The sequence below is a fragment of the Aotus nancymaae genome, unplaced genomic scaffold (assembly GCF_030222135.1).
Source record: "Aotus nancymaae isolate 86718 unplaced genomic scaffold, 86718_ANA_hifiasm-v0.15.2.pri h1tg000002l, whole genome shotgun sequence".
Lineage (NCBI taxonomy): Eukaryota > Metazoa > Chordata > Mammalia > Primates > Aotidae > Aotus > Aotus nancymaae.
Window position 1 is genome coordinate 6,178,590 of NW_026988413.1, and position 23,641 is coordinate 6,202,230.

A 23,641-nucleotide genomic window follows, 5' to 3' on the forward strand; every position below is an offset into this window, starting at 1 on the left:
CAGAAAACTGCAGCTAATTACCATAAAACTGGATTTGGAGCTTAAAAAAAAAAAAGTCTGACAAGTTAGTCAACCTGCAATTTTCCAGAGGAGGGAATCTTGCTTTCATGTGTGACCTGGTGTTTCCTGAGTCTATTCTGCATTCCAGGGATGTTAATTCCCTTCATTCTCCAATCAAAAATACCCCTCTTCAAAAACAACCACGAGCACCACCTCTATTCAAACATAAAAATATAAACACATTCCGGCTGGGCACGGTGGCTCATACCTGTAATCCCAGCACTTTGGGAGGCTGAAGCGGGTGGATCACAAGGTCAAGAGGTCGAGATCAACCTGGGCAACATGGTGAAACCCCGTCTCTACTAAAAATACAAAAATTAGCTGGGCATGGTGGCGTGTGCCTGTAATCCCAGCTACTCGGGAGGCTGAGGCAGGAGAATCACTTGAACCACGGAGTTGGAGGTTGCAGTGAGCCAAGAATACGCCACTATACTGCACTCCAGCCTGGTGACAGAGACTCCAACTCAAAAAAAAAAAAAAAAAAAAAAAAGAACATAAACACATTCCACGACTCACAAACCCAACTTCTAGATGACTATTTTGCATTACTCATCCTGCTGCTCTACACTTAGACAAGCAAATTCCTGTCCGAAGTTTACCTTTGTAGCATACGTAGGTTTATCGATGGCTTCATCTCCTATGAAAAAGTCAAGGTCATCAACTCCCCTCAACACTCTCCTTTGGGCTTGGTCAACTACCTTTGCTGACTCTCTGATGGCAATACCTTAAAAAAAAAATACACAGATTTCTATCACTACCCGTATCTATTTAAAAGATCAAAAGGGATAATATCCCTATATACATACAAGTAAATTTCCATTGTTAGGGTTCCATGTGGAATCAAGGGTGCTCACAGAAATGACAATGTCAACAAGCACATAAAATAATACGGAAACTAATACAGAAACAGGCTGTTCTATTCTGGTATGATTTTCAGAATGTACAAAGGAACTGAGCTGCTCTGCGTTTATGTTGACAGAAGCTACATTACTAAATTTCTCAGTTTTATCTGGAAAAATCCCTCAAGATTGTAAGTGAAATGTCTATACATCAGTAGCCTCCAAATTTAAAATACAACATAGAAGGGGAGGAAATTCTGTATAATACAGAAGAGGAGAATAAACTGAAAAATAATGTCTACAATAAAACTCTACATCACATAGCCTTAAAATGTATTTTTAGTTTTGTTACGGGGGGAAAAAAAGCAACAACTTCCCATTAAAAGGATAAATCAGAATGTTATTGGTTAATATCTGTACCCCAAAAAAAGGACCATAATCAAATAACTATATTAAAATTCCAAATATTAATGGTTTCATAATACATCATTTTAATAAGATCTTAACCTTAAATATTTGAGGATACATTTAATAGTAAATACTCATATCAAACTTCATTCCAGAATTTAACATCTATTGAAATGTGGAAGGCATCACAAAGATTCCATTTTCCACTTAAATTCCTAACCCCTAGTCACACTCTTGAGCTCTCCCAAGAGCTTATTTTCATCCATCAGGTCTCTACATAAACACCATCTCATCCCTTAAAGGCTTCCTTGACAATCTGTAGTTCTGCGCATGTGTCTGATGCTTTCACTGGCCCCTCTATACTTACATTATGGCATTTTTCAGGATGAATTACGATTGTTAAAGATTAGTCTACCAAACTAGACTGGAGATCCCTTGCAGTCAGATAACATACATCTTTTACTGTTTCTCCAGTGGGAGGCTCAGATGTCATTAATAATAATAATTTACATTTACTGAACACTCTGCTAAGTGTTTCCTTTTGCACACTATTTTATTTAAGCCTCATAGTAGCTTTTGAGACAGGTACTATTATCTGCATTTTATAGAAATGGAAGCCTAACAATCTATCAAGGTCACACAGCTTCTAAGAGACACAATAGGGTTTGCACCTAAGCAGGTTCCTATCAGAATAGGCATTAGAGAAACACTTGTTAAATTAACATTCTACTCCACTAAAATTTTATTGTGGGTTTGAGAAATGGTAAAACTATACCTAAATAATTCTAACATAAACCTAATTCCATAAATATACTAATGACATCTCACTACCTTTAATGTATTTCTGATGAAAGAACAGCTCTCTAGCTATACATATATAAGTGCTAGATAAAATTTCTCTGAATTAAAACATCAAAATATTTGTGACTTACTACCTAAAGTGATGTACAGAATCAGTATAATCTTTACCAAAATACCAATGGCATCCTTCACAGAAACAGAAAAAATAATCCTAAGTTCATATGGAACCACCACAAGATACCCCAAATAATCAAGAGAATCTTTAGCAAAAAGAACAAAGCTGGAGAGATCACACTACCTGACTTCAAAGTACACTACAAACCTACAGCAATCAAAACAGCATGGTACTGGTATAAAAACAGACATGTAAACCAATGGAACGAAGAGCCCAGAAATGAATCCATGTATTTACACTCAACTGGTTTTACAAAATGGGCAAAGTGTAAATAAATGGTATTGGAGAAAAACTTGATATCCACATGCAGAAGAATGAAAATGAATGCTTCTCTCTCAACCATATACAAAAATTAACTTAAAATGCATTAAGACTTATTCGATGTAAGACCTGAAACTATGGAACTAGTAGAAGAAAATGGGAAAATGCTTCATAACATTGGTCTGGGCAAGGATTTTTTTGGACAAGACCTTAGGAACACAGGTCACAAAAACAGACAACTGGAATTATCAAACTAAAAATCTTCTGCACAGCAAAGAAAACATCAACAGAGTGAAGACACAATCTATAGAATGGGAGAAACTATTTCCAAACTACCTGACAGAAGATTAATAACCAAAATATATAAAGAACTCAAACAGCAATAAAAAAAATAACCCAAGTGAAAAATGAACAAGAACCCTGAATGGGCATTTCTCAAAAGAAGACATATAAGTGGCCAACAGGTGTATGAAAAAAATGCTCAACATCACTAGTCATCAGGGAAATGCAAATCAAACCCACAATGAGATATCAAACACCTCACCCCATTGAGAATGGCAATTATCAATAAAGCAAAAGATAATAAGTGCTGGGGAAAAGGTGGCAAAAAAAAGAATCTTTATACACTATTGGTGAGAATGCAAATTAGTACAGCCATTATGGAAAACAGTATAGAGGTTCCTCAAACAATTAAAATCAGAACTACAATATGACCCAACAATCCCACTACGGGGCATATACCTAAATGAAATGAAATCAACACGTTGAAGAGCTAGCTGCACTCCCATGTTTACTGTAGCACTATTGACAATAACCAAGATATGGAATCAACCTAAGTGCCCATTAACAGATGAATAGATAAAGAAAATGTGGCTTTATACACAATGGAATACTATTCAGCCATTTCAAAAAAGGAAATTCTACCATCTGCCCCCAACATGGATGAACCTGGAGGACATTATGTTAAGTTAAATAGGCCAGGCACAGAAAGACAAATATCACGTGGTCTCATTCATATGTAGGATCTTAAAAAGTAGATCTCATAGGAAGAGGAGTGTAGAATGGTGATTACCAGAAACTGAGGCTATTAGGGGATGGAAAGGACAGGGAGATGTTGGTCAAAAAATAAATAACCACAGTTAGACAGGAAATATAAATTACAAGAGATCTAGTGTACAGCAAGGTGACAACAGTTAATGATGATATACTGCATTCTTACAAAATGTAAAGAGAGTATGGTATGTGCTCTCACCACAAAAATGATAACTATATAAGATAATGCACTTGTTAATTAGCTAGATTTAATCATTTTGTAATGTATATATACTTCAACACATCATATTACATATGATAAAAATACACAATGTTATCTGTCAATTCAAAAAATTAAAATCAGAGCCAGCTATGTTGGCTCATGGCTCATGAATGCAATCCCAGAGACTCAGGAGGCTAAGGCAGGACGATCACTTGAGCTCAGGAGTTTCAGAACAGCCTGGGCAAAATAGCAAGACCCCACTTCAAAAAATGCTAAAAAAAATTAGCCAGGCACAATGGCATACATGCCTGTAATCCCAGCTACCCAGAAGGATCACTTGAGCCCGAGAGGTTGAGGCTGCAGTGAGCTATGATCACCCCATTGCACTCCAGCCTGAGCAACAGAGTGAGATCCCATATCTAAAAAACGTTTAAAGGTCTAAAATCTGTTTTTAATTAAAAATCTTTTTTAAATCCTTGTGACTGAATTTCAGGAGACAGTAAATACTGTTTCTAGGCTGGGCACAGAGGCTCACACCTGTAATTCCAGCACTTTGGGTGGCCGAGACAGGCAGATTGCTTGAGCCCAGGAGTTTGAGACTAGCCTGGGCGACACAGTGAAAACCCATCTCTATACAAAAAAATACAAAACCTAGCCAGGAGTCCCAGCTACTTGGGAGCCTGAGACAAGGGGACTGGGAAGTTGTGACTGCAGTGAACCATGATCACACCACCATACTCCAGCCTGGGTGACAGAGCAAGACCCTGTCACTAATAAACATAACAAAATGTTTCTGAACTAATTTCTTCAAACAGTCCAGCCAAGTTAATTTTTCTACACAGCTACTTCATGAATGAGCACACAGACTTTGAAGTCCTGAAAACCTAGGTTTGAGCACTTACTCGCTAGCTGACTTGAGGAAAGTCATTATTAACCCTCAGTGCTCTCTCCTCTAAAATGCATATACCACTACCTACCAGGGTGGTGAGCATTACATGGAACAATGTTTACAAAGTGTTCAGCTGAGAATATGCTACAGAGTAGTAGTCAATAAACAATATTATCTATACTAAATTGGAGGCCAAATTTGTGACTGGCTGAACACTGAACAGGTACCCAGATACAACCATTCCAGAGAATAACTGAGAAAAATATTATAAAAATATGTTTATCCAGCAATTCCACTTTAGAAATTCATTCTAAAGAAATAATCATTGAGAAAATAAAGGTATATATACAACAATATTCTTTGTAAAACTAATTGTAATAGCAACAAATTGAAGGGGGAAACTTAACTGACCTGAAATCAGAGATCAGATAAATTACATCAAATCCTTAGAAAGAGCTACTAAGGGCCGGGTACAGTGACTCACGCCTGTAATCTCAGCACTTTGGGAGGCCAAGGGGGGCACGTCATGAGGTCAAGAGATCTAGACCATCCTGGCCAACATGGTGAAACCCCCATCTCTACTAAAAAATATAAAAATTAGCTGGGCGTGGTGACGCATGCCTGTAGTCCCAGCTACTTGGAAGGCTGAGGCAGGAGAATTGCTAGAACCAGGGAAACGGAGGTTGCAGTGAGCCGAGATCTCGCCACTGCACTCCAGCCCGGCGCCTGTCGACAGAGCAAGACTCTGTCTCAAAAAGTAAAAAAAAGAAAGAGCTACTAAGTTGCGTTTCAGAATATGCGCAGTGTAACTCCACTTCAGTAAATTTACAGAGTTACATGTGTGTGTTTAATGTAAATTCAGAAAAATAAGATGGCTAGCCAAAAGATTAATACTGGTTAATTGTGGGTGGTAGAACTACCAGTGACTTTTTGCTTCTTCTATTGGGCATGTTGGTTGTTTTTTTTCAACTATTAAAAAAAAGGTAAAGAAAATAAAAGTAAAAGCTAATCTTTTGCTTGCAAGCTAAAGCACTGCCATCTTGACCAGAGCCAAAAATAATAATAATAATAATAATAAATTAATTTAAAAAAGCATTTATCCTGTTACCTCTCAAAATCATTTACCTTTAAAGCCTCATTTCCAAATGAAAAGTTTTCAAGGTAAGTCAGGCTGTAGAATTTTCTCAAACAGAAAGTTATTAAGTTAGCTAGAAATTTATGTTAAAAATTATTCCAAGATAAGTTAGTAAACATATACAATTATTTCTAAAAGTAGACTATCTGAAATCTCCAATTTACTACAAATGAAGAATGACAACAAAGCTATAAGGGTGAATTTGAGGCCAGGAGCGGTGATTCATCCCCGTAATCCCAGAACTTTGGGAGGCCAAGGTGGGCGGATCAGCTGAGGTCAAGAATTCGAGATCAGCCTGGCCAATATGGTGAAACCCCATCTCTACTTAAGAAAAAAAAAAAAAAAAAAAAAATTAGCCGGGCATGGTGGTACATGTCTGTAATCCCAGCTACTCAGGAGGCTAAGTAGGAGAATCGCTTGAACTCAGGTGACAGATGTCGCAGTGAGCCAAGACTGAACCACTGCACTCCAGCCTGGGCGACAGAGTGAGACTCCGAATCAAGAAAAAAAAAAAAGAGTAAAGTTGAGGCCTTTTTCTCAGAAAGACATCTTGAAGTGACAGGATAAAAAGGTGAAAAGAAAAAGATACAGGGCAGAAATCACTTTCCATGCCTCATTTTCTCATTCCAACTCACTGCCACATTTATAGTCTCAAAGCTATCAAGTTATGAACAGTGGCACACAACTAAAGGACAGAACTTCTGCAGAACTGAAGAAAGCAAGAGCGAAGTGGAAACGCCAGGGCTGAGAATGAGAACAAGAAGCGAAGAGGACGTTGGAGACCTCGGGCTGAACATGGGCTAGAAAAGTCTGCTGGGCCACACCCATCTCTGATAACATCCATCTCTGACCACTCTGTGCAATGGCACACTGACTGACACCACACAGAACCATCTGATGCACAACTTTGGTATTCCAAAGGGCCACTGGTGAGACAGCTTGTAGCAAACCTCAAATATCCTCATCCAATGTGCCACTACAAGTGACAGATTCTATCCTCTGGGCAAGATCAAACTTAATTGTGTGTGAATTCAGAATTAAACTGCCAAATCAATATAAAAGGCTGTAAAGAGATAAAGGCAAAAGGATTCTCCAATTCATGACATTATTCAAGTTTACCAACTATTTGAGAGCAATATATACAACCAAAAGAAAAAAAGATCTCATCTGAAGACTCTAGGAAAAAAAAAAAGAAAACCAAAAAAAACTACCACCTTAAAGAAAATGCTAAACTTAGTAAGAATGAAGCTATGACATTCAAAAATTAAATGACAACAAAGTAAATCCTACCTCTCCCAAAAAGGCAAATCAAAGCACTGACCCCAAATCATAGATCTATGTATCGATGGCCCTTAAAAATTAAAACACATACACAACATACACACACACACACACACACACACACACACAAAGTATACTTCTTTTAACTACTTTACAGGAAGCAGCTGTATCCATGCAAGAGAATAAAAGTATACAGAGCTTATATTTCAAATATTTTGTCTATACCTATGGAAACCAAGATGTGGACCAATCAGTTCTTATGAACACAATGGAGAAATGTGTCTAAATAATCTATGTCACCCAAGCTATCTCTAATACACCACAACATACCACAGTGCCCCACTTCTACCACGACCCAGCAGTAACATGGAGCTCCTCCCCAAGTGAGTGTCAACGAAGGCCAATAGGAGAACCTGAACTCTGACCCCCAAACTGGCAATAATGAAGTGGTATCCCCATTCCCCTGCTGGAGCAGTGTCAGAAAGGACTTGCTAAAACACAAAATTAAAATAAGAAGTTCTTAACCTAATACCCAGAATATCTAGGTTTCCATTTTAAAACTCTCACCATAGCAAAAACCAGTAACATCTCAACTGAAAAGAGAAAAGACAATGAATAGACAATGCCACCGAGATGACAGAGACATACAATTATCACACAAGGATTTAAGGGGCCATCATAAAATGCCTCAATGAGCAATCTCAAATACTCTTGACTCTTGAAACAAATGGAAAATAAAAGGAAGTCTCAGCAAGGAAATGCAAAGACACAGCAAAGAAACAAGATATAAAGACAAAACCATATTTAAAAATTACAATAACTGAAATAAAAATCTCAAGAGACAGCCTCAACAGAAGAAAAGGACAGAAGAAAGAAACACTGAACTTGACAGAGTAACAGAAACTACCCAGTCCCAACAAAAGAGAGAAAGTAGACTGGAAAGGCCAGGCGCAGTGGCTCACACATGTAATCCCAGCTCTTTGGGAGGCCAAGGTGGGCAATCACCTGGTAGGGCAATCATCAGCCTGATCAATATGGAAAAACCCCATCTCCACTAAAAATACAAAATTAGCCAATTGTGGTGGCGCATGCCTATAATTCCAGCTACTTGAGAGGCTGAGACAGGAAAATCACTTGAACCCAGGAGGCAGAGGTTGTGGTGAGCTGAGATCATGTCACTGCGCTCCAGCCTGGGCAATAAGAGTAAAACTCTATCTCAAAAAAAAAAAAAAAAAAATAGACTGAAGGAAAAAAAAAAAAACAGAGCCCAGAGTCTCAAGGACATCTAGGATATATAAGAAAAGATTTAGCATTCATGGGTCAGGCATGGTGTCTCACGCCTGTAATCCCAGCACTTTGGGAGGCTGAGGTGGGCAGAGCACAAGGTCAGGAGTTTGAGACCAGCCTGGCCAACATAGTGAAACCCAGTCTCTACTAAAAATACAAAAAAAATTAGCCAGGCATGGTAGCCAGTACCTGTAATCCCAGCTACTCAGGAGGCTGAGGCAGAAGAATCGCTTGAACCTGGGAGGCAGAGGTTGCAGTGAGCCGAGATTGCACCACTGCACTCCAGCCTGGGTGACAGAGCAAGACTCTGACATACATACATACATACATACATACATACATACATACATACATAAGCATTCATGGATTACAAGTTCCAGAAGGAAAAGAGAAAGAAGAAAAGGCGGCAGGACGAGAAGGTATGCAAAGAAATAATGCCTAAAACTGCCAAATGTGGCAAGAAAAAAAAAGGGGGAAGAAAAAAATAAGATATCAACAGATTCAATACTGAAGAAACCCCAAATGAGAAAACAAAAAAAAATCTGAAACGTATTATACTTAAACTTCTAAAAACTAAGGATAAAAAAAAAATCGGCTTCCAAGGACATTTCTCATCAGAAATCATGGCACAAAATAAAGGCGGGGTAGCATGATATTTTTGTGCTGAAACAACTGTCCATCCAGAATTTGATGTTCAGCAAAAATATCCCCTGAGAATAAAGAGCAAATCAAGACTTTCAGTTGAAAGAAAACTAATAGAATTTGTCACCAGCATACCTACTTTGAAAGAATGGCTTGGGATAGTAAGGCAGTCTAGATTCTTTTAATCAAGAAAAAAATAAATAAATATCAAAAAGAATAGCTAAAGGAAGTTTTCTAAAGAGAAATGACAGAAGGAATCTGGGTATATCAATAAGAAAGAAAGAACAATCAAAAAAGCAAAAATGTGGATAATTATTATTTTCCTTTTCCTCTTCAGTTTTCTAAATTATGTCTGGAAGTCGAAGCAAAAATTATAACTGGTGTAAATCTACTGAGATTCAATATATATCAAGGAAAGATTTAAGACAATTATATTAGAAATGGGGAGCTGGGGCCGGTGGCTCATGCCTGTAATCCCAAGACTTTGGGAGGCTGAGGCGGGGGGGTCACTTGACATCAGAAGTTAGCAACAGCCTGGTCAACATGGTGAAACCCCGTCTCTAATAAAATTACAAAAATCAGCCAGGCCTGGTGGTGCATACGTGTAATCCCAGCTACTTGGGAGGCTGAGGTAGGAGAATCTCTTGAACCCGGGAGGCAGAAGGCGCAGTGAGCCAAGATCGCACCCCAACCTGAGTGACAGAATAAGACTCCATCAGCAAGGAAAGAAAGGAAGAAGAAAGGGAAGAAGAAAGGGAGAAAGGGAGAAAGGGAGAAGGGGAGAAAGGGGGAGGGAGGGAGGGAGGAAGGGAGGAAGGAAGGAACGAAGGAAGGAAGGAACGAAGGAAGGAAGGAACGAAGGAAGGAAGGAACGAAGGAAGGAAAAAGGGGGTAAAGATACCTACAGGGAGGTAGGGTTTCTACATTTTATTCCAACTGGGAAACTGTTGATTCCAGTAGACCAAGAAAAAAATATATGTATATGTATATAATTTTTAATAATATATAATGTAATAACTAGAACAATCACTTAAAAAATTATACAAAGAGATATACTCAAAAACATGATAGGGCCAGGTGCAGTGGCTCATGCTTGTAATCCCAGCACTCAGGGAGGCCAAGGTGGGAGGATCACGAGGTCAGGAGATAAAGGCCATCCTGGCTAACAGGTTGAAACTCTGTCTCCACTAAAAATCAAAAAATTAGCTGGGTGTGGTGGCACATGCCTTAGTCCCAGCTACTCAGGGGCTGAGGCAGGAGAATCACTTGAACCTGGGAGGCAGAAGTTGCAGTGATCCAAGATTACACCACTGCACTGCAGGCTGGGCGACACAGAGAGATTCCATCTCAAAAATAAAAATAAGGCCGGGCGCGGTGGCTCAAGCCTGTAATCCCAGCACTTTGGGAGGCCGAGGCGGGTGGATCACGAGGTCAAGAGATCGAGACCATCCTGGTCGACATGGTGAAACCCCGTCTCTACTAATACAAAAAATTAGCTGGGCACGGTGGCGCGTGCCTGTAATCCCAGCTACTCAGGAGGCTGAGGCAGGAGAATTGCCTGGACCCAGGAGGCGGAGGTTGCGGTGAGCCGAGATCGCGCCATTGCACTCCAGCCTGGGTATCAAGAGCGAAACTCCGTCTCAAAAAAAATAAATAAATAAATAAATAAATAAATAAAAATAAAAACACAATAGACAGGCCATACGCAGTGGCTCATGCCTGTAATCTCAGCACTTTGGGAGGCCAAGGTGGGCAAATCACCTGAGGTCAGGAGTTTGAGACCAGCCTGGCCAACATGGCAAAACCCTGTCTCTACTAAAATATTTACATATATATGTATATATATACATATATATATGTGTGTGTGCAATTCTAAATATATAATTTATATAAATTATATCTATATATTGTATAATTTATATATATAAATTAGCTGGGGATGGTGGCACATGCCTGTAATCCCAGCTACTTGGGAGGCTGAGGCACGAGAATAGCTTGAACCTGAAGGCAAGAGGTTGCAAGGAACTGAGATGGTGCCACTGCACTCTAGCCTGGGTGACAGAGTAAGACTCTGTCTCAAACAAAAAAATTACAGATAAATCAAAATGCAATTCTAAAACAAATGTACAAATAACCCACAAAAGTTAGGCAAGACAAAATAGAAAAATAAACAAAAGGAATAAACAAAAGCACTAATCAATAATTACAATAAGTGTAAATGGTCTAAACATATCAATTCAAAATAGATACTAGGTGAGTACATTAAAAAAATACCTGAATTCTGCTGTCTACAAGAAACTCTCTTCAAATGTAATGATATCAATAGGCTGAAAGCAGAAAGATGAAAAAAGATATTCCATGCAAACATTAATCAAAAGAAAGCACAAGCAGCTATACTGCTATAAGAAAAAGTAGTCTTTCCAGCAAAGAAAATTACCACTTACAGACAGGGACATTACATATGATAAAGAGGCAATCCATCAAGAAGACAAAGAAATCCTAAATGGGTATGCACCAAAAAAAACAGAGTTGCAAAATATGTGAAGCAAAAACTGATGGGAAAAAAAATACATAAATCCACAATTATAATTGCAAACTTCAATGCCTCTCTCTCAATTGCTAGAACAAGTACACAGAAAATAAACAAGATTATCAAAGAATTCAACAATGCCATCAACCTACAGGATCTAACATTTTATAGGACACTCTGCCAAACGAGAAGAGAAAGCACATTGTTTTCAAGTGCCCATGCAGCTTATACCAAAATAAACCTTATGGTGGACCATAAAACAAACGTCAACAAATATAAAAGAATTTAAGTCATACAGAGTATATTTTCTGACTACAATAAAATTAACCCAGAAACAGTAACAAAAAGATAATGAGAAAATCTCCCACACACTTGGAAATTTTAAAACACAGTTGTAAGAATCCACAGTCAAAGAGGAAGTTTCAGAGAAACTAAAAAATACATAAGATGAAATGAAAATATAACATTAAAATTGGGGGGAATGACAGAGCTAACACAGTGCTAATAAGGAAAATTTTAGCACTAAATGCTTATATGAGAAAAGAAGAGTCTCAAACTAATAATCTAGAAAAAGAAAAGCAAAATAAACACAAGGCAAGCAAAAGGAATGAAATAATGAAGATAACAGCAAAAATCAATGACATTTAAAACAGGAAACTTGAGAAAAATCAATGAATCAAAAAGCTTGCTCATCAAAATTAAAAATTTCCACTTTGTGAAAAACTCTGTGAAGGTAAAAAACCAAGCTACAGACTGGAAGAAATTATTTTAAACTACATATTGGACCAATGAACTTATATCTAGTATATATAAGCAACTCAGCAAGATATCATCTCTACAAAACTTTAAAAATTTAAAAATTAGCCAGGTGTGATGGTGTACACCTGCAGTTCCAGCTAGTCAGGAGGCTGAGGCAAAAGGATCACTTGAGCCCAGGAGTTCAAGGCTATAGTAAGCTGCAATTACACCACTGCAGTCCAGCCTAGAAAGAGAGAGATCCTCTTTCTAACAAACGTAAATTTTAAAACAAAATTAAAAATAAAGAACTCTCAAAACACAACAGTAAGAATATAAATAGTCAAATTTAAAAATGAACAAAATACATGAAAAGGCATTTCAAGGAAGATGACATTCAGGTGGCAAACAAGCACATGAAAAGATCTTCAACATCACTAGCCATGAGGGAAATGAAAATGATGAGAAATCATTACACATTTACTTGATCAGCTAAAGTAAAAAATAGTGACCAGGCACGGTGGCTCACACCTGTAATTCCAGCACTTTGGAAGGCCAGACGGGTGGATTACTTAGTATCAGGAGTTCAAGACCAGCCTGGCCAACATGGTGATACCCTATCTCTACTAAAAATACAAAAATTAGCCAGGCATGGTGGTGAGCACCTGTAATCCCAGTTACTCAGGAGGCTACGGCAAGAGAATGACTTGAACCCAGGAAGCAGAGGTCTCAGTGATCCAAGATGGTTCCACTGCAGTCCAGCCTGGCAACAGAGCAAGACTTGTCTAAAAAAAAAAAAGAAAAATTAGATGGGCATGGTGGTGCATGCCTGTAGTCCCAGCTACTTGGGAAGCTGAAGCAGGAGAATCACTTGGAACCTGGAGGAAGAGGTTGCAATGAGCCCAGATCGCACCACTGCACTCCAGCCTAGGTGACAGAGCAAGACTCTGTCTCTCAAAAAGAAAAAGAAAGTGATCTACTGTATAAGGAGTAGTATTTTTGCTGAATAGTATTCAGTGTATGATGTACCACCATCTGTTTAAATATTAATATACTGAGGAACATATATTATGGAGATAATAAAATTATAGAGATAGAAACTGAGTAGTGGTTAAGAATAGTGGAGGGAGAGGAGTAAGTTTAATTATATAGGAATAGCACCACAGAGATCTTGGTGGTGAGAAAATAATTCTGTAACTTGATTACAGTGGTAGTTCAAAGAATCTACAGGTAGAATTACAAAAACATAGACCTATACACACACATTGTACCAACATCTGTTTCCTGGGGCTGGCCGGTTTTGGTTTTTTAGAGACAGGGTCTCACTTCTGGTTGTAATACTGCACTACAATTTGTAAGATGTAACCTTTGAGAGAAAATAGGAAAAGTGTACACAGGATCTCTCTAAACTATCTTTGCAACTTCCTATTAATCTATAATTATTTCAAAATAAAATATTTTAAAGACAGTTTATAAATGACTTAAACAAACTAGAAAATAAAACACTTCAGCTGTAATGATGAATCAAAACTAACAAGATTAAACTTAATAATAAAGAACATTGGGCCAGGCACAGTGGCTCTCGCCTGTAAGCACTTTTGAAGACCGAGGCGGGCAGATAGCTTGAGCCCAGGAATTCAAGACCAGACTGGGCAACACAGTGAAACCCTGTCTCCATTAAAATTATAAAAATTAGCCAGGCATGGTGGCACACATCTGTAATCCCAGTTACTTGTGAAGCTGAGGCAAGAGAATTGCTTGAACCCAGGAGGTGAAGGTTGCAATGAGCTGAGATTGTGCCACTGTACTCCAGCCTGAGTGACACAGCAAGACTCTGTATCAAAAAGAAAAAAGAATAAAGAACAATGTAAAAGCTCTGCAGTTAAAAAAAAAGTTGTTTGGGTACAGGATTATACAATGTGGGTAACCAAGGAAAGGCATGACTACTTTCCTAAATGCCAAGAAAAGTCATCTGACAGCAATCTAAGGCAGATTATTAAGAAGAGAGTATCTAAGGACGTAAGACACAGATACTTCAGAACATTTGCTATGACAGTTGAGAGACACGGCAACAGTAATTTTTTTAATCCAGTATATTTCTGAAAAGACTGTTATATATTTTTACTAAAGCTTGAAGGAATAAACAATTCCTATCTTATGCAAACTGTTCCAGAGAATAAAAAAAGAAAGCTAACAAACTTATTTTATGAAGCCCACGTAATACTGATACACAACCAGACAAAAACAATACAAGAAATCAAAGTTACAGTCTAATCTCACTTTTGAATATTGCTGCAAAGTTCCCAAATAAATATTTGCAATTACAATTCAGCAGTATTTCATATTTCATAACCAAGTAGGATTTATCCTAAAGATGAAATAACTGTTCAAGCTGGACACAGTTGCTCACTCCTATAATCCCAGTCTTCTGAGAGGCTGAGGCAAGAGGATCACTTGAGGCCAAGAGTTTGAGACCAGCCTGGGCAACAAAGAGAGACCCCCATCTCTACAAAAAAAAAAAAAAAAAACAAAGAAAATAACTGCTCAATATTTGAAAACGTATTAAAGTAATTCCTCCTATTAAGAGCAGGTGGGCTGCCAGGCACGGTGGTTCACATCTGTAATCCCGCACTTTGGGAGGCCAAGGCGGGTGGATCATGAGGTCAGAAGATCCAGACCATCCTTGCTAACACGGCGAAACCCCATCTCTACTAAAAATATAAAAAGTTAGACAGACGTGGTAGCACACACCTGTAATCCCAGCTACTCAGGAGGGTAAGGAAGGAGAATCACTTGAAGCTGGGGATTCTCCTTGAACCTGAGGCAGAGGTTGCAGTGAGACGAGATTGAGTCACTGCACTCCAGCCTGGGTGACACAGCGAGACTCCATCTCAAAAAAAAAACAAAAACACCAGGTGGGGTTGCTCATACCTGTAATTTCAGCACTTTGAGAGTCCAAGGTGGGAGGACTGCTTGAGCCCAGGAAGTTCGAGACCAGCACAGGCAACATACTGAGACCACATCTCTACAAAAAATTTAAAAATTAGCCAGATGTGATGGCTCTCACGTGTGGTCCCAGCTACTTGGGAAACTGAGGTGGGAGGATCTCTTGAACCTGGAAAGTCAAGGTTGCAGTGAATCATGATCACGCCACTACACTCCAGTCTTACAGTGTCTCAAAAAAACAAAGAAAGAAAGAAAAAGCACAAATGTTCAAAACCATCTGATCATCTCAATAACAGAAAAGCCTTGACTAAATGTCAATACTTACTGTCATTCATAATTTTTTAAATTAAAAAATAAAACATCAGATTAAACTAGGAAGAGAAGAGCACTTTTTAACCTGAAAAAGCATTTCCACAAAAACCTGCAGTAATCACTAGTAGAATACTATAATAAAATCTCATTCTCTTTAAGTCAGACAGTCAAAAAAGCACCTGCTGCCTCCATACTGGTCACTGTTTTAACAGAAGTTCTGGCCAACACACCAAGACCAAGAAGAAACATGAAGTGCTAGGATTGGAAGAGACAGAGTAACCATTATTTGAAGGCAATACAATGGTCTGCATAAAGAAACTTAAAATAATCCACAGACTATTAAAACAAATAAGAAAGGTCAGCAAGGTTGTTGGATTTAAAAAAAAAAAAAAAAAATGTACAAACCTCAGTAGCATTCCCATATGCTGGCCATAATGAATCAGAAAATATAATTTTTAAAATATTTTGACGACAGCAACAAAAACATAAAGGTACCAAAAATTAAGCTAACAAAAATTATGTAAAAGTTATTTTCAGGTTTTGTTTGTTTTTGAGACAAGGTCTCACTATGTCACCCAGGCAGAAGTGCAGTGGTGCAATCACAACTCACTGCAGCCTCGATCTCCAGGGCCGAAGCAATGCTCTCACCTCAGCCTTCCAAGTAGCTGGGACCACAGGTGAATGTCACTATACCTGGCTCATTTATTTTTATTTTTTGTAGAGACAGGGTCTCACTATGTTGCCAAGGCTTGTCTCAAACTCCAGGGCTCAAGCAATCCTCCCACCTCAGCCTCCCAAAGTGCTGCAATTACAGGCACTCTAAGTCACTGTGCCCAGCCTTCTGTGTAAGAACTTTTTTTTTTTTTTTTTTTTGAGACAGCGTCTGGCTCTGCCAGTCAGGCTGGAATGCAATGGCATGATCTCAGTTCACCACAACCTCCGCCTCCCAGGCTCAAGCGATTCTCGTGCCTCAGCCTTCCCAGTAGCTGGGATTACAGGCATGAGCCACCATGCCTGGCTAATTTTTGTATTTTTTAGTAGAGACAGGGTTTCACCATGCTGGCTGGGCTGGTCTCGAACTCCTGGCCTCAAGTGATCTGCCTGCCTTGGCCTCCCAAAGTGCTGGGATTACAGATGTGAGCCTCCACGCCAACCCTGTAAGAGCTTTGTAAAGAATACTTTAGGACATTACTTGGAAAAACATGAATAAACAATAAGACACATATACCATATTCAAGGATAGGATTACTCAATTCCTATCCACCAAAGTCAAATTTGATGTCAAATTCTTCCCAAATTAATCTATAAATAATTAAAACCCCATTATAACTTTCATGGAACTTAAGCTGATTCTAAAATGTACACTACAGAGTGAGAGCCAAAGCTATTCTGAGAAAAAAAATGAGTAGGAATCAAACTCACTAGATTAAAACATACGATAAAGTAGTAATGTTTAACACTGTGAGTATGGAACATAGACAGAAAAATATATCGATGAAACAATATAAAGACACTGAAAATATTCCCAAGCATAAATGGTACCTCAGTATTATCAAAGATGTGTGCCAAATGGGAACATACTCTTCAATAAATAGTGCTGGGACAACTAGCCTGTCACATGGAAAACAAAATTACCTATCTCTTTCACACCATACTCACAAATTAACTTAAAATTTTCTTAGAGAAAAAAATACAGAAAGTCTTTATGACTTTGGAGTAGAAATGCATTTTTTTTTAAGACGGAGCCTCTCTCTGTTGCCCAGGATGAAATGCAGTGGCACAATCTTGGCTCCCCAAAACCTCCACCTCCTGGGTTCAAGCAATTCTCCTACTTCAGCCTCCTGAGTAGCTGGGACTACAGGCGCACGCCACCATGCCCAGCTAATTTTTGTATTTTAGTAGAGACGGGATTTCACTGTGTTGGCCAGGATGGTCTCAATCTCTTGACTTCATGATCCGCCCCCCTCGGCCTCCCAAAGTGCTTGGGATTACAGGCATGAGCCACCGCACCCAGCCCAGAAATGCATTTTTTAAACAGAAACAAATTATCAAAGAAAAAGACTGAGAAGTGTTACTATATCAAAATTTTAAATTTCTGGATGATAAAAAATAATTTTTAAAAATGTCACAGAATAAAAAAGTATCTACAAAAAATTCATATTTAACCTCTACAAAGAGTTCCTATAATTATATTTAAAAGACAAAAAAAATGCAATAGAAAAATGGGCAAAGATATGAACAGACAATGAAAGGTGCTCAACCGTACCATTAATCAGAAAAATGGAAAGTTTTTGAATGATCCATTGTTTTACATTCATTAGACTGACCGAAATGTAAGTAAAACAATACCGATTGTCAAGCCTGTACGAAGCATAAATTCTCCCCCACTGCTGATGGGATATACATCAGCCTCCTGGAGGAGCAATGTGGCAATGCCTAATAAGGATGAAGAGGTGTACAGCCTCTGACAAAACAATTCCATTTCTCATGATTTCCTCCCAGGAAACTAGCACATATGCATAAGGAGATTGTTACTGCACCATTTTATTTAACAGAGAAATGTGGAAAATGCCCAAAAGGGAAAAAAACTGTTGTGGCAGGGCACAGTGGCTCACGCCTGTAATCCCAGCACTTTAGGAGGCCAAGGTGGGCGGATCACAAGGTCATGAGTTCAAGACCAGACTGGCCAACATGGTGAAACCCTGTCTCTACTAAAAAATACAAAACTTAGCTGGGCATGGTGGCTCGTGCCTGTAATCCCAGCTACTCGGGAAGCTGAGGTCGGAGAACTGCTTGAAACAGGACCCAATAGGCGGAGGTTGCACTGAGCCGAGATCATGCCACTGCACTCCAGCTTGGGTTACAGAGTGAGACTCCATCTCAAAAAAAAAAAAAAAAAACTGTTGTATATTCACATTAGAATTCTGATGCAGATCTGTATCAGCACTGATAAATGATAAAAACATAACATTGAGGGTTTTTCTTTTTAAAGACCACACAGCAAGTTAGTTACAGTATGATACCATTTTGGACATGTCTGAACTCACAAACTAATGTATCCTTGTACATGTAACATACAGCTAAAAATGGAGTAGAAAGTCAACCAGAAAACATCCACTAGAAGAAACAAAGAAGGAAAAAAGAGGGGGCTGATACTTAACCTGTAATGTGTCATTTATTCATTTACTCTGATACAAAGATGAAATATGCAATAATGCTGATGTGCTCATTCTTGGTGGTAAGTTCACCGGGGTGGGGTGTGTGTGTGTGTGTGTGTGTGTGTGTGTGTGTGTGTGTGTGTGTGTGTGTGTGTTTTAGAGACAGAGCCTCATTCTGTTGCCCAGCCTGGAGGGCAGTGGCGCAATTTCGGCTCACTGCAATCTCTACCTCCCAGGTTCAAGTGACTCTCCTGCCTCAGCCTCCCGAGTAGCTGAAATTAAACGTGCACCACTATGTCCAGTTAATTTTTGTATTTTTAGTAGAGATGGGGCTTTGCCCTTGTGGCCGGGGCTGGTCTCGAACTCCTGACCTCAGGTGATCCGCCGTCCTTGGCCTCCTAAAGTGTTGGGATTACGGGCCCTTTCTCTCAGCCCCTCCCTGCTCCTCCTCCAGCCTCTTTCTACTGCTGTGATCACTACACATTCTCCTCCTAAAGCTGTGGCAGGACCACGGATATCCTCCAACAACCTAAGAAAAAAAAGGGAAAAACTTTCTTTTTTTTTTCTGTGCAAATTCTGCACAGAAGCTCAAAAAAACCAGACACATTCAGAGCTGCCCCTGGAAGCAGGGACAGGGCTTGCGACTTCTCTAGTAAAGTGGGCCAGGCCCCAGAGAGAAGCCTCAAAAAGAGTCTAAAAATCCCTGGTATGCAAAATGAAAGTAGAATTCCTTAAGAGGACACTTGCAAGTCCTTCACCACCCAGCCCTTCTCCACAGGTCATCCCCACCTTCTGGCGCTCTCCCCACCTTCCCGCAGCACCCCTGCCTCTTCACACCCCCATAGTGCCTAGCCTCCTTGCCCAGCGGAGCAAGAAAATCTCGCTCTAGCACTCACTGCACATCCACACACTTGCATGCCACAGTTCCACTCCCAGCACCAAGACACATAGCAGGCCAACTGTCCACGCTAACCCAGACCCTCACTTCCACATCTCAGTATGCTCACTTCTGCCCCATCATCTTCTAACCTTGACTCCTGGGGCCTCTCCATCTCTTGCAACAAATTCAGCCCAACAATACAACTGTTCTTTCACTCCCACCTCTTTGACAACTGTATTATCCTCCTAGCTTCTGCAACTGCTAAGGTTCTGACAGCAGCAGTCTGAGAGCTCTCCTACTTTTTGACAGTGAATGAAATCCTGCTAATAACTGTCTTCGCTTCCCCTCTCTATTAATGATGACAGGTTAAATAGGGCAGCCAACTGCATGCTACCGACAGTTTTAAATGGCAACACATTAAAGCAAAAGGTGCAAGGTCAGCCTTTTATAGCTGTTGGACTTAACAAGGTTAAAATCTAATCTTCTGCTTTGAAACGTCAGGAAGTTCAGTTTATCAACTCAGCATGGACTGATCACATTCTGGGGCATTCACATTAATGAAATTCACAAAAGACTGATTCATCCTACAGAACGCCAATTGTTATGGACTGAACCATGTCCCCACAGAATTCACTACGCTGAAGCCCTAACCCTCAATGTGACTGCATTTGGAGACAGAGCTTTTAGGGAGGCGATTAGCGTAAATGAGGGATCCCCATCAATAAGAGTGGTGGCCTTATAGGAAGAGAAAGAGACATCAAAGAGGTCCCCCCGCACTGACACAGAGATCAGACCATGCAAGGGCACAGAGAGAAGGCGGCCACACGGCAGGCCAAGGAGAGGGATCTCACCAGAAACCAACTCTGACAGCACCTTGATCTTGGACTTCCAACCTCCAGGACTATGATAACATTAATTTCTCCAGTCCTTAGTATTTTACTATGGTGGCTCAAGCACACTAAGAATCTCATTTATTAATTCAAAATGAGAACACAGCAGACCAATCACGCCTGTCATCAAGGATAACCCATTCATGGCAGCAGAGCATTAAGATCTAGAAAATCATATTGATGGCCAGTTATTCAGCAAGCAAGGAACTGGAATGAGGTGACTTAAATGTTCTCAAAGAATCTGGAGTCCACTTCCTAGTGATGTGAATACCTACATTCACCGAATACAGCTTTAGCCCTCCCCTGAATAAACACTCATCAAGCATCTTCTCTCCAACTGTTTTTCCCTGTCCATGTTCTGCACTCTTCGCAAAGTCTGTTATTATAATATCATGGACCCCTAACAACTTACAATTTCTAAAATCACAACTTATCTTACAAGAACTACATGTACAGAGCAGAGTTTCACTTACTCTTGATTAATACATCTTACACTTTAACAAATTGTTTCCAAATAATAACCTGAAATGTAGACAGTCCCAGAGAATCCTATCCTTTAAACAGCTGACTAACCTTAGGAAGACTCCTACGGGAAATAAAGAGTGAGCAGAATACCCCATACCAAACTTCAAGGACACTTCCATGAAACTTATCATTCTCTACTGATTAAAACTGAAACAAAAACAGAACACTGCTAAACACAATGAAAACAGTTATCAGGCCTATCACTTCCATCCCGCCCCACCCCCCCAAAAAAAAAACCTTTCAATAGAGTGAATAGTGTAACACAAGAGATATTCAGTCCATTAAGTTGCTAAGCTAACCGACTATATGTACTTAAGACTACAAATTAAGGCCGGGCGCGGTGGCTCAAGCCTGTAATCCCAGCACTTTGGGAGGCCGAGACGGGTGGATCACGAGGTCAAGAGATCGAGACCATCCTGGTCAACATGGTGAAACCCCGTCTCTATTAAAAATACAAAAAATCAGCTGGGCATGGTGGCGTGTGCCTGTAATCCCAGCTACTCAGGAGGCTGAGGCTGGAGAATTGCCTGAACCCAGGAGGCGGAGGTTGCGGTGAGCCGAGATCGCGCCATTGCACTCCAGCCTGGGTAACAAGAGCGAAACTCCGTCTCAAAAAAAAAAAAAAAAAAAAAAAAAAAAGACTACAAATTAACCTTAAAGACCAGATATACTTTTTTCTAGGCAGTTCAGGCATTTATAATTGAATAAACGGACCATGCTGACCACCCAAGCTGAGATTCCAATGACAGTGACAAGGGGCTTTATCAGAATGGAACGAAAGGAATAGAAAATTGTGGGGTAACCAGAACAGTCTTCTAAACGAAGATGGTAAGTACATTAATACACCTTGAAAAACAGAATCAGAACACTTAGAACAATTCTGAGAAACACAAACCTTTATAAACCCAAGGATAGAGCTTTACTTACATGAAGGAATAATGAACTGGGGCTCAGTGTTGCCTGCGTAGCCAAGCTTGGTATACCTAAAAGCACAAAGTCATCAACACATGTTTAGATAATAATGCTCTCGTCTATATTGAATTAATGTCTTTTATTACAAGCTCTCCAAGTCCTAAATTATCAAGCCTCAGAATACTCCTTGAAATTAAAAAAATAAAACTTGTGATCACTGAGAATCAAACACTAATTTCAAATAAGAAAGCAGTTTTACAAAAACTTAAAATAGTATGCTTGTTTCTACTAGAAAAAAAGAAACACATATATACTAACATATAAATTACATTTTGTGTATCCCTAATAACTTTAAAAGTGCTTTTACTCTATCTTTACAAAAACTCTGTGAAGAAAGTAGAAATTATCCCTGTTTTGCAGATGAGAAAAGGGAGGCACTGAGAAGTTGATTAAACTGCCCACACTAAATGAACTGCAGAAAAAGAACTCCACTCTCCATACGCAGGCTAATTCCAGCACTGGCTCTCTAAGAAGTATACTTACTTCCTAGAACTTTTATGCAAACTTTCTGAACTTTGGGGGTGGGGGGGTGGTTAGAAAATGATTATGTAATTTTCTTAAAATGTCATGGCATATGTCTAAGAAACAGCTACTGCCATCTCCTGAGAAGCATCTGACAAGAGCATCTCTTTATCATCTCATTTCAGAAGAAGCCCATTTTCTGTCAAGACACTGCATGATAGATTCCAAAAGTCTTAACTAAAACAAATGCCAAAATACTACTATCTGTTCCAAAAGCATTTGCTAATCTACTAAATATAAAAGGGGGGGGTGGTGGGAAAAAAAAAACACCACTCAGAACCATCTGCTGGAAATAAATTTGAGAAGCGGTGAGTAAATTGAGAAGACTCATCAGCACGTCCCTTCTTATTAGGATTACTCTAATTAACAGTAAAACAGTAACGTCTGGACAACCAAGCCGTCATTCTGTAATAATACTTATGGTGAATAAAAATACTAGCAGTGCTGGCCAGGCGCAGTGGCTCATGCCTGTAATCCCAGCACTCTGGGAGGCCAAGGCAGGCGGATCACCAGGTCAGGAGATCGAGACCATCCTGGCTAACACAGTGAAACCCTGTCTCTACTAAAAATACAAAAAATTAGCCGGGTGTGGTGGTATGTGCCTGTAGTCCCAGCTACTCGAGAGGCTGAGGCAGGAGAATCACTTGAACCTGGGAGGCGGAGGTTGTCTTGAGCCAAGATCAACCCACTGCACTCCAGCCTGGGTGACAGAGGGAGATTCTGTCTCCAAAAAAAAAAAAACAAACTAGCAGTGTTGAAACTAACTTTATTAATTCACTGTATTTTAAAAATTATTTCAAGATGCTTGATAGTAAATTTTTTATCTGGTAATACTTCTAAATTCTAAATTAATTTTGTAATTTTTAAATCTATTTTACCATATGCTAATTTTACTATGTTTGAACACAGAGTGAATGGGTAAGGTCTAAGGAGACAAAAAAAAAATGCTCGCCTTAAATCACACATTACTGCTCAGCTTCCACAAGATCTGAGATCTTCATGCCATAGGATCCAGGGCAATGCCAAGTCCTGGGACTCCTCAGGCCTGAGTCCTGAGCTTCTGGAGGCAAGACCCATGTGAAGTCCGCTCCAGTTCCACAACTAGAGAGCTGGAAACAGAGTACAAGGCCAAGTGGAC

At 39.5% G+C, this 23,641-nt stretch overlaps 1 protein-coding gene across 1 annotated transcript in view; it reads right to left on the minus strand.

Moving 5' to 3' along the window:
• ACTR3B (actin related protein 3B) overlaps positions 1–21,992 on the minus strand; it is an 81,740-nt gene extending 59,748 nt beyond the window's left edge. The window contains exons 1-2 of the mRNA XM_064368854.1: positions 21,937–21,992; positions 660–784 (exon numbers count right to left, since the gene is read on the minus strand). The gene's annotated coding sequence lies outside the window, so the exon portion shown is untranslated. The remainder of the gene's footprint in view (positions 1–659; positions 785–21,936) is intronic.
• Positions 21,993–23,641: the final 1,649 nt, after the last annotated feature.